This window comes from Motacilla alba, chromosome 3, assembly GCF_015832195.1.
Source record: "Motacilla alba alba isolate MOTALB_02 chromosome 3, Motacilla_alba_V1.0_pri, whole genome shotgun sequence".
NCBI classification, from domain to species: Eukaryota; Metazoa; Chordata; class Aves; order Passeriformes; family Motacillidae; genus Motacilla; species Motacilla alba.
The window spans coordinates 91,986,010-91,998,037 of record NC_052018.1 but is presented as its reverse complement, the minus strand read 5'-3'; the positions used below and the strand labels follow the sequence as shown (position 1 = coordinate 91,998,037).

At 40.1% G+C, this 12,028-nt stretch overlaps 1 protein-coding gene across 4 annotated transcripts in view; it reads right to left on the bottom strand.

The window, feature by feature from the left end:
* Positions 1 to 12,028, bottom strand: part of RPS6KC1 (ribosomal protein S6 kinase C1) — an 85,864-nt gene that overhangs the window by 48,342 nt on the left and 25,494 nt on the right. The gene's annotated exons all lie outside the window — the stretch shown is intronic.

Genomic DNA, 12,028 nt, shown 5'->3' with positions numbered 1-12,028 from the left:
CATAGATTAGAACTATAAAACAAACCACTGACCCAAACCCTGCATTCCAAAAAGCAAAATCAATTAGGAAAGAAAGAGTAAGATGCTTACAACAAAACAACAAACTTATTTTTTCCTCAGGTTTCCAGTATGGACTCTCCTAATTATACATGAAGCCTAGAAATGCTATCGAAAGCAAGAAGGCAACTGAGGAGAGGCACTAAGAACTCCTGCTCACAGCTTTTCTATGCTAGACATTCCTTTCCTCTTGTCTTGGGGTAACATGGGAAGAAAGCAATAAGCACTTGCACCAACTACTTCACTTTCCAGATGGCTAAACAACCATTGTATTATTTCTGATCTACCCAGACTCTTGGTGAGAAGCACATGGCACCACACAAACACTGAATTCACTCTGAAGCTTTCAGTTTGGTTTAGGCATTCACATCCTGAGCGATGCATTGCCGCAACAGACTCAACCTGTGATGGCAACACCTAACCAGTCAACTGCCCAACAAAGATAAGAGACTGTGAGACACAATTGCTATAACAGATATTATTATGCTGAAGAGATTATTATGCTGAAAAAAAAAGACAGAGACAACTGTCCCAGAATAAGACTGAAGGACAGCAGAGACTTGATACAGCCCTGACAGTCTCTCCCAGCCCTAACTGAGGGCATCCAAGACTTGCAGAAACAAAGCCTTGACTGGGACAGGCCCTGCACTGCCAGGTGCAAGCCAGCACCTCTCAAACAAATGCTCAAACAGGGCAAGGAACTGCAAGGATATCTGCCCAACAGCTACTCCACATGAAAGACAAGGCAAGGAACAGGAGAGGCAATAAATTAAACACACAAATACACAAACCCCAACCAACGGCAGATAACAGGCATTAACGAAGACTGGAGCTCATAAGACACTGATCACCGGGCCATGAAAGGAACCGAGTGTAGCCTTGAAGGAGTTCAACCAGAAACTTTGTAACTGATAAGCAAAAAACAGGATTATTGTGGGTTATCAAGAACAAGTCTCATAAAAAAGGGCAACCTTATTATGGAACTTCTGATAGAGAACTCACCGTGTGAATGCTTGCATTCAGAAATTACAGTGGAAGGTTTTCAGGGGGCAATTGTGGCAGTGTGTAAGACATGGTGAGATTTTCAAGGGCAGAATTAAAGGTAGGGGGCAAAGGTGGATTGTTTTAAAATAGAGACTCCCATTCCTTTCATATCATGACTAGAGACTACCCAAACACACAGAACCATCACACCCAGACTATCAAGAGCAAGCAGAAGAGACTTTGGATCTACTCCAAGTTCTGGGATAAGCGATCGCTTGTAAGTTTTACTATCTGCTTCACTGCAGGAGGAAAAAGTGATTGTTCCCTCCTTAGATACAGACACAAGACTGCTCTGCAAAACCTTTGTCTACACGTGGTTTGAGACAGACAGAAATTCAGCGCACTTTCAGGATATAATATTATGGATATTTATCAATATCTCAGTAAGTTCTCTCATTCTAAGACCTCGGGAAATCTTGGTAAAAAGTTCCCTTCGTAAGACTGCCAGTCTTATTCCCACCTAGGATTTAAAAAAAAATAGCATCACTCAACTCTTTGAAGTTAAAGTTGGCACTATGAAAAGAGAGTAGATATACAGTATTTTTTTCAATAAGTCTGTGTTGCAATTTCCTAAAACAGGACTAACTCTGGCTTTCATCTCTGCAGGTAGTGTGAAAGCCCCGTGAAACTTCCTCGTGCCGATGCACTGGTGAGCACCCACATTCTCTCAGACACACCAAGCGGCAGCTGCTCAGGGAAAACAAGACATCTGCACAGCAACAATAAGCTCTTCAGCCAGCATTTCCTTCAAGCAGGCTGCTAGAAAACTGCTAGGTCAGTGTCTAAGGCTATCATAAAAGTCAAGCTTACTGCTTAATTGTTAGTTATGCGTATTTAGTTTGGATGTTTCTTGCTTTTTTCCAATGCTTCAGTCATTTTACAGTAATTAACGCAAACCAGCTAGGATGTCCCCTCAGAGCTGTCTTTGTTCTCCGTACTTTCACAAGACATGAATTTCAGTTTTCCTTCTACTTTTCCTTCCCGATTAATTTGTTAAATAACCTTTGCAAGCTGTTCCCCTCATTAAAATCTTCAGCCATAAAAAAGGGTGTGAATTCAAAATATAACATTTATTCAACAAGTTCTCACATCGTATTTGTGGATAAGATCATTAACAGTTTAGACTTTGAATACTTTAACAGGTGGATGATTGAGAATTAGGTTTATGGAAATAGGATTTTGGCCTTTTTTTTCATTAGTTTAAACAAGAAAATGTAAAAAACTACATTGCAATATAAATTCCCATTTAAACAGCCAATATCTCACAAAAATCTGTAAATAAATACGGGATATAAATTTAATAAACAAATAAATGCTACTTTAAAAGCCTCAAACACAGAGAGTAACAATAAAGACCCCATTAAGCTAAAAATAATCTTTAGCATTTATGCCAAATTCGAGGTCATAGAACTGTTCACTTAAAACCAAATAAATCACTAAAACACAGTACTAGAACAAATCCTTATATCTGACAGATGTCAAAGCTGTGATTCAGACTCGATGGGTTTTTTCAAATGCAATGTTACATTTTGCCATGAAATATTGGTTTTAGTTAAGCAAAATGTATTTTCAAAAGCATCGATTTTATTTTATAATAACTAGGAATAAATGATTATTCCTAATTTAAGAACTTTTGATTTAAATATTGTGTGAGCATATTGAGCTCCTATTTCCATTCTGTGGTTAGCTCACAATAATCTAAAGAGGTATCTCTCTAATTACAACTTAAACTTGAAAGGCATTTTTCTTTAAATGCCAGCAAACAGGAAATGTTTAAACTGTGTCAAAGCCTTTGATGAATCTTTACAACTGCTCATAAAAGCTCATCCTGCTTAAAATAATATTGATTTTTCATTTATTTTCCTAGATACTAGAAGATTTATGTTTCATCTGATCAGGATCAAAGCTTCTCCCCCCTCCTGATCACTGGGATTAAATCAGTAATGTCATTTTACACTTTTAAAAACTACAGTGCTAAAGCAAGATATAAAAGTGCAGCAAGGCTGATCATAGGGACCTAAGAATAAAAACCCCTCAAGATTCCCCATTTCTCTCTCTCTGCTTTAGCTACAGAGCAGCTGTGCTTCACACAGATTCACATGAATGAAAATATTAAGGCGAGAAACCACCCACTTAGTTTATTTTCCATATGACTTTCCTGTAATTATTTTGTAAACTGTTCACACAACAATATATAAAAACATCTGCAAAAACAGGTAATTAATGTGTCAAGCCAAACTAATGCATTTTTTATGGTGTCCATGCTTCGTCAACTGTAATTATAACTCTTTTTAAGCAAATGATGATGTGTTTGTTGCAATGTGCAAGTGGTTATTTTAGATGCTCTGTTTACTATTACTGCAAACAGAATATAAAAACTCTACAGCTACTTTGTTGCACATACAAGCTTTCATCCACACGCACAAGGCACAAGTAGGCTGCTCCCTCATTTTCCAAAAGCTTTGCCTATTTCAAAGAAGTAAAAATATCCTAAAATGAAAATTGGCTTTGGAAAGGCTGACCAGGCCACCCACTGACCAAAGTAGCAGTAAACCAGGACATTAGGACAGTAGCCAATGATTTAAAATTTGTTCTTTAATTTATATTTCTAAAGACAGCTCAGCTACAATATATTTACAAACATAGATATTCCTAACAACATTCAAATAATTTTGGGGGTTTGATAGAGGAAAACCACAAATATCAGAACAATTGTGGCACTGAGTTCTTCTGTGACTTGTCTGATTGTTTGCCCACAGTGCACTGATTTGAATGAAAAACACAAAGAAGCAGCACTTCCACAATGTACAGCAGTGGCATCTGGAAAACTAGCAGTATTTTTGTTTGTCTTCTGCTCAGAGTCTTCACTCACACTTCACAGTACCTCAGAAGAGGACACACCTTGGAGAGATCAGCTAACTCAACGCTGAAGTGTTCAGCTCAGTTAACTGCTCATTCACACACCAAATCCTCTGTAATTCTACCATATAGTAAAATTACCAATGCTTAGGTAGTAACAGCAAAAAGCTATTGAAAGGGGGCCACACTCAATAAACTTAGACAAATTTTAAAAATTGGGTCAGTAAAGACCGTGGACAAAAATCTGTCCTTTTTCCCTCAAATAACCAGGGATACTACAAAGAGAACACATCTCAGATGCATAGAAGTGCTGTCAAACTTGCTCTGGTGTGTAACTATTCTCCTCCAAGGATCAAGGATGAAATCATGGTGAAGATCTGTTTCTCTCTGGATGGTAAAGACAGCTCTAGTTGCCATTTGCTACAAACACATACATCAAAAAAAAACAAAAATCAGTAAATCGTTATATGTAGCATTTTCCCAGAAATTAGGAACTCTTGATATCCCTTCCTTTCTTTGTGCCTGACCAGTTCCAAATAGTCCCCCTTAAGATAATAAGAGGTTTTCCTCAGCAAGAGTTAATCTGTCGGGGCAACAGAGGTGCACTCCCTACTTGAGTAGGTGGTTGGCCGGGACAGGAATATTTTCACAGAAAAAGTAAGGCCATAAAGTTAGTATTACCTGTCCCAATCCTCTGTGACCTCCTCTTCCTGCTTTTCTCTCAGACTTACTAAAAATATATGTGGGCTGCCTTCCTTTAAAGAAGATATCAGAAGAGATTTGCTCCAGGAAGGAATATCCTCTTGCAGAACAAGCTACAAGGAACTTGTACGAGACTGCCTGTTGTGCCAGCCCCAAACTCCACGTTCTTAACAATTTAAACAGTGAAACTTTCTCTAAATACTGAAATCTTCAATGAAACATTTATAATTGCCAAATCTAACAGCTATAATACCATTTTTTATTTTTAAAAGTTTCTTTATCTTCTTCACAGTCTTCCTGCACATATCACCCAGCTGGATTGCTGAATTTTTCAAAGAATTGCTCTCTATAAAAATGCAAGGGAGTAAGCCTTAAAAGATTTATTTCTTCTCACAATGAAAAGAGGTTTAGCAGCACCTTCCTTATTAGTGGGTAGCCCAGCTGTTATTTTTGCCTAATTGGTTCAAGAGGACCTCTGTTCTTCTTAGGGCAAACACTTCTTACATCATGTGAAGCAGACTCCTTTGTCCATATTAGCCAAACAAAAGCTCAGGCACACCGTAAGTGACAATGCGACTCATAATCCAGCACGGGTTTGTGATGACTTTGGACACTGTTTTATAACCCCAAAATTTATTTCAGGAAGGGGAAAAGCTGCTGATTTTGGAACGAGTCTCCACCAACTTTCACAGGAGGGTGGGTAACCTTTAATTTTCAAACAATTACTTAAGTGAAATGTAGCAGGTGCTGGGGTAGACAGATACTGCAGCATCAAGGAAAGAGCTATAGATTTGAGCAGCAGGTGGAAGCTTGGAATTGTGAAATAAGACCACTGCCTCATCAGCTCTAGTATGCTTTACATTATATTAACAGCGAGTTACTTTGAGGTGCTGATCAAATTCTGCAGCTGAAAAAAACCTGTAAATATTAAATAATAAGACAAAGGTTAAGCCCATTATGATAAAACAGCTTGAAGTGATCTTTTTTCCTCTTTTTATTTTTTTCTTAACGTTTTGAGAGAGCTAAATTTATTAAGATGCAACACAATTATCAGAACCATTCTTTCTTGATTTTCTGAAGATTCAGGACAGTACTGCACTCTATCAACCAAGAAGAAAAGCCACTTAAAAGTTAAACCTTTCACACTAAAGCACAAATTTGTGACAGTGAGTGAACAACTACAAATTCTTCTTCCAACTTTCCAGTATGCTGGTAACTATTATGTCCATATGTTACTCACATCATCTTCACTGCAGGTTGCCTGAGACCCTTAGAGATCTATATTTCCTATGAAGTTGCCAGTTCTGCATCCTGTAGAAAACCTATGGTTACACACCTGTCATGTAAATGTCTAGGTAAACATCTCTCTAGGGAAAAAAAAATGTTAGCACATTTGCCAAAGCTAAGATTACACAGCAGAATGGTGTGGGTGAAACGTGTTTGAGTGACCAGTGAAGAAGGAGTCAGTAACACTGAACATAAGAAATGTAACTTGCCAGAAATATTAACCAACAAACATCTCCTTCTAGATAAACTCTCATGTTAAATCCACAAGGTGGTGGTAGCTTTTCATGGGTATGTACCTGGAAAAAATAAAATGAATGGTCACAGCACCCAGCATTTCAGGGAGGAAAGTCTTAACTTCCCATCTATCTGTTGATACTTGTAGTTTTAACTGTGAGGTATTTCACCAAAATAAGACTTAATATGACAAATATTCTTGAATGTTCTTCTGTTGAACTACTTCAGAAGGCAATAAACCCTATAAGTGTTTCAAGACAGAAGGACAAGCAGTGACATTCTAGCACAGAGGAGGGAACAAAATGGTGACAGCAGCAGCAAGTCCTCCAACACAAGCACCATTGGAACAGGGGAAGAGCACTGACAGTCAAAACAAGGAAAGATGTTATGCAGGCCACCATCACGAGAGAGAGGAAATTTCCAACTTCTCTGCACTTCTTGGACAAGGACAAGTTCAAATTAGAATTAGCATCCACAAACATCCCTTGCTTCAGAGCAGAGGGAATCCAGGCATACAGAACAGTTTACTGCAGGGGAAAAAAAGAAAAAGGCAGATTGAAAAAACCCAATTATGAGATTCATAAATCCTGACAGTCTAATACTACTCATATTTATGTATTAAATGCAATTCATATGTAGTTTTATATACTACTATGGGAAATGGTATTTTCCCCCTAGCATTCACAAGAATCTCTAAAACAGAAGAGCCAGCGGCAGGCCTTGTAGAGATCAAACCTATTCTAGTCCTAGAGAGCTCTGAAGCTAAGGAGGCTATTTTAAGATACTGGAAGAGTTAAGAGGGAAAGAAGACAGGAAAAAGAGCAAAGGAGGATGTGAAAAGAAAGAAGCTGTATATGCAAGAACTGTTTGGGAGAGAATCAGAGCACTGATTATCATGCAGCATCATGCCGTTAAACCTATCTATGCAATTTTTCTATTCCAGCTAGTAATTTGCCTCAATTCACCTACAGTGCCTAAGGCATTGAATTTTGCAGCCAGAGACTTCAAATTTTGCACCTGCGGACAGCAGCGGCACTGTAACCTAATCAGTCTGCCCTGTCTACCCTGCATGCTGCAAGAACTGTGGCAGCCCTACTGGGTCTTCTGATGGGAGGCAGAAACCCCACACAGCTACAGTCAAAAAAAGATTCCTGCACTTTGCAGCTAAGTGTTGTGGCTAACAACAGCTGAGATAAAAGGCAGTGCAGGCTGGAAGAGATGTCTGTCAAAGAGGCCAGGCACAGGCAGCAGCCTGGCAAGGAATTGCTATGAGGAAAGACTCAAATCTTGGAAAGGTCAGAACAGCACCAAGTCAATGGTGCTAGCTGTGTCCCAAGAGGGAAGGAAAATGAGATTTCTAAGGCTCACCTGGTCACGTATTTATTAATTCTTTAACAGTCACCTGCTAAGTAACCACATTCAGAGTCATCTCTACATCTCTACACCCTACATACTGGCTTGCAGGCATTACTACAACTCACTTTTACATGTATTGCAAGGCTCTAAGCTCTACAGCACGTACTAAACCTCAGATCTTTATCAGCCTCCTGGTGCAGAGAAGTCCTGCAGTTTAAATTGAACTTTGCCTTAAGTGTTCCTTTACATAGCCAAATCTGGCTGTATTTATACAGTAACCAGTTTCTGGCATAAACTATATACATTAACCATACTTTACTGGCACACACTGTATTTTACTGCTTTGCCACAATGAGGTGTCTAAAGCCAGCACTCTCACATAGGGAATGACATCACTCAGGGTAGTCCGTCCAGCACCTACTGCACAGTGAAGGATCCTACAGCACTGATCTGCTCTGAAGCTCTGTATGGTCTGCAATGGGCTTGGAAGACAACACATTCCAATTATGAACAGTTCATAGTCCATACTAGCACATGTTTCAGCATCACTGGCAGCATGATGAGATGTGACTTTTTTTTTTAACCAATCACAGTATTTCCAACATCCATTCTTAATCCAGCTGCTCATCAACAGACAAGTCCTGTCACATTTTTTTTCTGAAGCAGCAAGGTTTTCAAGGTTTTATGAAGGACTGTGATTTCAAGGTTTTATGAAGGACTAAGAGAGAGGGAGCACTTTGTATCATTGTTCAGAAAGCTCAGCCCAAACAGTTCTATAGCAAACAGGTTGAGTGATAATACACCATAGGAACACAGAAGCCTAAGGTCAGGGCAGGGGGAATGACACTTGCATCAGTCATCCCATCACCAGCCTTCCCTGTGGAGTTCAGCACAACTCCGAGGGTTTCCCTGCAGACATCAGCTCACACCCCAATTCACCTTCTCAGAAAACAGGTCTGTTGCTTCCTTAAAGACACTGCCATAACCAGACACATGTGCTGGATAGCTCAACTGTTAACGTAACTGAGGAACACTACTCAGAGGCCTTCACGAGTGAAAGGAATTTAAAACAGCTACTGTGTGGTAACAGAAGTTGTCTTCACAAGTGCCATTCAACAAACAAGCAAAGGAAGCCAGAAATGCGCTGGTGGAACGCCATGGCTGTTTCCCTTTTCGTAAAGTACTGTCTTCTTGGCATTCTATCAAGCATGCTCCTGTTTGCATCCCTGGCTCCATCACAAGTTCAAATCATAGCCCATCATAATCCCAGTAATTAGACACAAGTTGGTTTGTTTTCAGTATATCCAAAAATATCATCTAGTTGTCCAACGTATTCCCAGCATTTTATTGTATATGTATTTCTGGGTTAAAAGTCAAAGTCATTTTAGCAAGGTTTCAGTAATTTGTGTAATTTTTGTTCCAGCTCTGTTTACTGGATAAACATTAAAATAGCACAGAGCAGTGCAAAACTGACATTCACAGCCTGCTTTCAAAGACACCAGCAGCCTATTCAGAGCTTGTAGATCCCTAACACAAAACAGAGATACCTGGAAGACAGCTTGTGGCTGCTGACACTCCAGACTTCATGCAACAAGGTTCATGATGCCTAAACTAAATCAATATTCATTCTGCCCAGCCACAGCTGCTGCACATGTGAAAATAAACATCCCAAAACTCCAACGGAGTAAATGGGTCGTCTCCCTTCAGATGTTAATGTGCAACATGGACAGACCAGCAATGAACACATTTGATTTCTAAAACACATGGAAGAGATCCTGTACTTTTCTACATTAATTAGGCTGGCCATGTTGTGCAGCATTTTTGCTTCTTCACATGCCTGAAGTTACTGAAACACAGCAATAAGCAGCAGTGTTAACTCTGTTTATCACACACCTCAGACTGCCCAGATCTATAATGCATATAACTAAAGAAAGGCTGCTGTAGTAAAAAGAGGAGCAGTTTATAAAAACAGGATTACCTCCTTTATTACAAAAAAACTCTCCACAATTTCAGTCTCATGATCTGCTTCTTCCTAACGTAAACTATGCCCTATACCAAAGTCAGGGAATGCACTACTTTGCATTAAACAGAGTTAACTTCCAGCTAGAAGTTGGTGGCTTGCTATTGATTAGTGCATTTTTTTTCCATCTCCAGGCCTGAAGCAATGCACTGACCTCAAAGTGCTCTGACATGCTAACAAAACAAAGGAGCAGCTATAATTGTGAGCCAAAGTTTCTACCAGTTAGCATACTTGGTATGCTTAAAAATGCAGAAAACCTTGAATTTTAGAAGGTTTCAGATCCTAGAGAATTGTTGAACCATCCTACTCAACCTATGTCTTCCAAAAGTTTCCAAACCCTGCATGCAGCAATGCCCAGGAAAAAACAAGCAGAGCAGCAGATTTGGTACATATTCAGAAAAGGAAATTATGGCAGCTACTCCCTGTCCCTGCAAGCAAGTGAGCCCTGGTATACAAAAGGTGCAGTTCAAGGGCTACATTGCCAGTCCAAGATTTCATTCTTCTTCACACTGACAACTGGTTAATATTAAGAAGAGTATGGAGCTGAAGTAGGCCAGACCTGTATAAGGAGCAGATGCCCAGAGTCCAAGGTATACACCAGCCTCTGAGCACGCAGGCAGCAGTCTTTCCCAAGGGATAAAAATTGGGTCTCTTGGCAGGACTACAAATAGGACATGAAAGGATTTAGTACTAAACTCTGCAAGAGACTAGCAAAAGAAAATACATATGCACCTTGCCCAGAATAATTAACACCACTGTACATCCGAGAGCATGTGCACAGAGCTGAAAACAAAGTCAAGATGGACATTTCTCAAATATACAACACTTGCCTCGCCAACACTAGTGCCAGCAGCTCAGAGAGCTGGAAAGTCATCAGGAATATAACAGGCTCAAGCGTGCTCAGCTGCCTTTACGGAAGCCACCTACCTCAAACTAACCAGCACAGGTCTGTAAACCTGCAGCACTGAACTTTCCCGCGCATGGTTTTGTCGAGGCAGCCTTGAGTAGCAGATCTTGCGCTGAGCCTAAAGGAGCGACTGGCGCCAGGCTAACAACAGCTGAGATAAAAGATCCGCCGAAGCAGCTCACAGAGGCGCGGCACCTGAGCGAGCGGACTGTCTCAAAAGCACCGAAGATGGGCGGCATTCCTTCCCCCACCTCAGTGCGCTGCTGCAATCGTCCGATTCCAAGTCTCGGGTGGCAATTTCTATTTCCTTGCCGCCACCTCGTGGCCAAAGTCTGTATTCCCGTGTCACTGCACTTCCCAGGGAAAAAGCCACCTGCGGCCCGTTCTGCAGAGGCTGTGCACAGAGACAAGGGCACTGCACAGGTGGGTAAGGATCGATGAACACTGTGTTTCACTCTCAGCTGTTACAAAGTCTTATTTACACTGAAGAGGTGCAAAATAATCAGTGGCAGACGACCAGAAGCGTTTTGTAATAATTGCACCATCCTTATCTTTGAAAGGATTATATTATCCGTGTGAAACACATAACTAGGGGGTGTTTCAATAACAAGTGATTAGGTAGAAGCTTTGTGGGTTTTTACTACAATATACATTAAATGTTCACGTATTTATGCTAAACACGCTGCCGTCACAAAGCAGCTACATTAAAAAAGGTTTGTTTGGGGTTTTTTTTTTGTTTTTCTACTGTCCTCATAGGTCATGAGATGGCACATTTTTAGGAAGACATTTGGACCAGCCCTGCTATCATGAAGAGGGCAACAGTGTCTCTCTGCCAGTTTTCATAAGCTTCAAGGAGAATGGGACAAAATGAGCTGGATCTACCCAAATCTAGTGTGAATACCCAGAAAAAAAGGAATACTCCTTCACAGCCATGCAGGGTAACACAGAGAAATGAAAAAATAGCTGGCTGCTAAGAATCACCCAGTGTACAATTATCCCAAGGGATAATAAGATGCCACCTAAAATGCAACTCATTTCCATTACTCCCTCTTGTGTGCTATACAGATGCAATGTCAGGGATTGCAAAGAAAAAGGTGCTGGTGCTGGGTACATGTTTCTTCATCCATCAGGAACACTGACACACACCACACAAATAACCATCACTAACAATTTATTAGTAACTCCCACTACACTGAGTGGCATCAAGAAAATCAGGCAGAATATCACAATTTTCTAAGATTCCTTGAATTTCTACCTAGCCTGAAATAAGTGGGATATAAAAGGATTAACAGTTATCTAAGGCAGCTGGAAGAGTGGCTAGTCAACAGCACAGAAGAAAAAATTCTTGGAGGAAATTTTGGCAAATACAAGTAAGATGTTCAACCTACTCTGGTTTAACAAGTTCATATGCATGAGTTGAGCAAGTCACCTACATGCAAAAAGTCTTTCATAACTTTAAAGCAAACATATTACCCTAAGGATTACCATGAATTCAAAGCCAACACATTTAACCACCGCCTCAACTCAGGTATACACGGTAATTACCACAGCAAAAATGATGT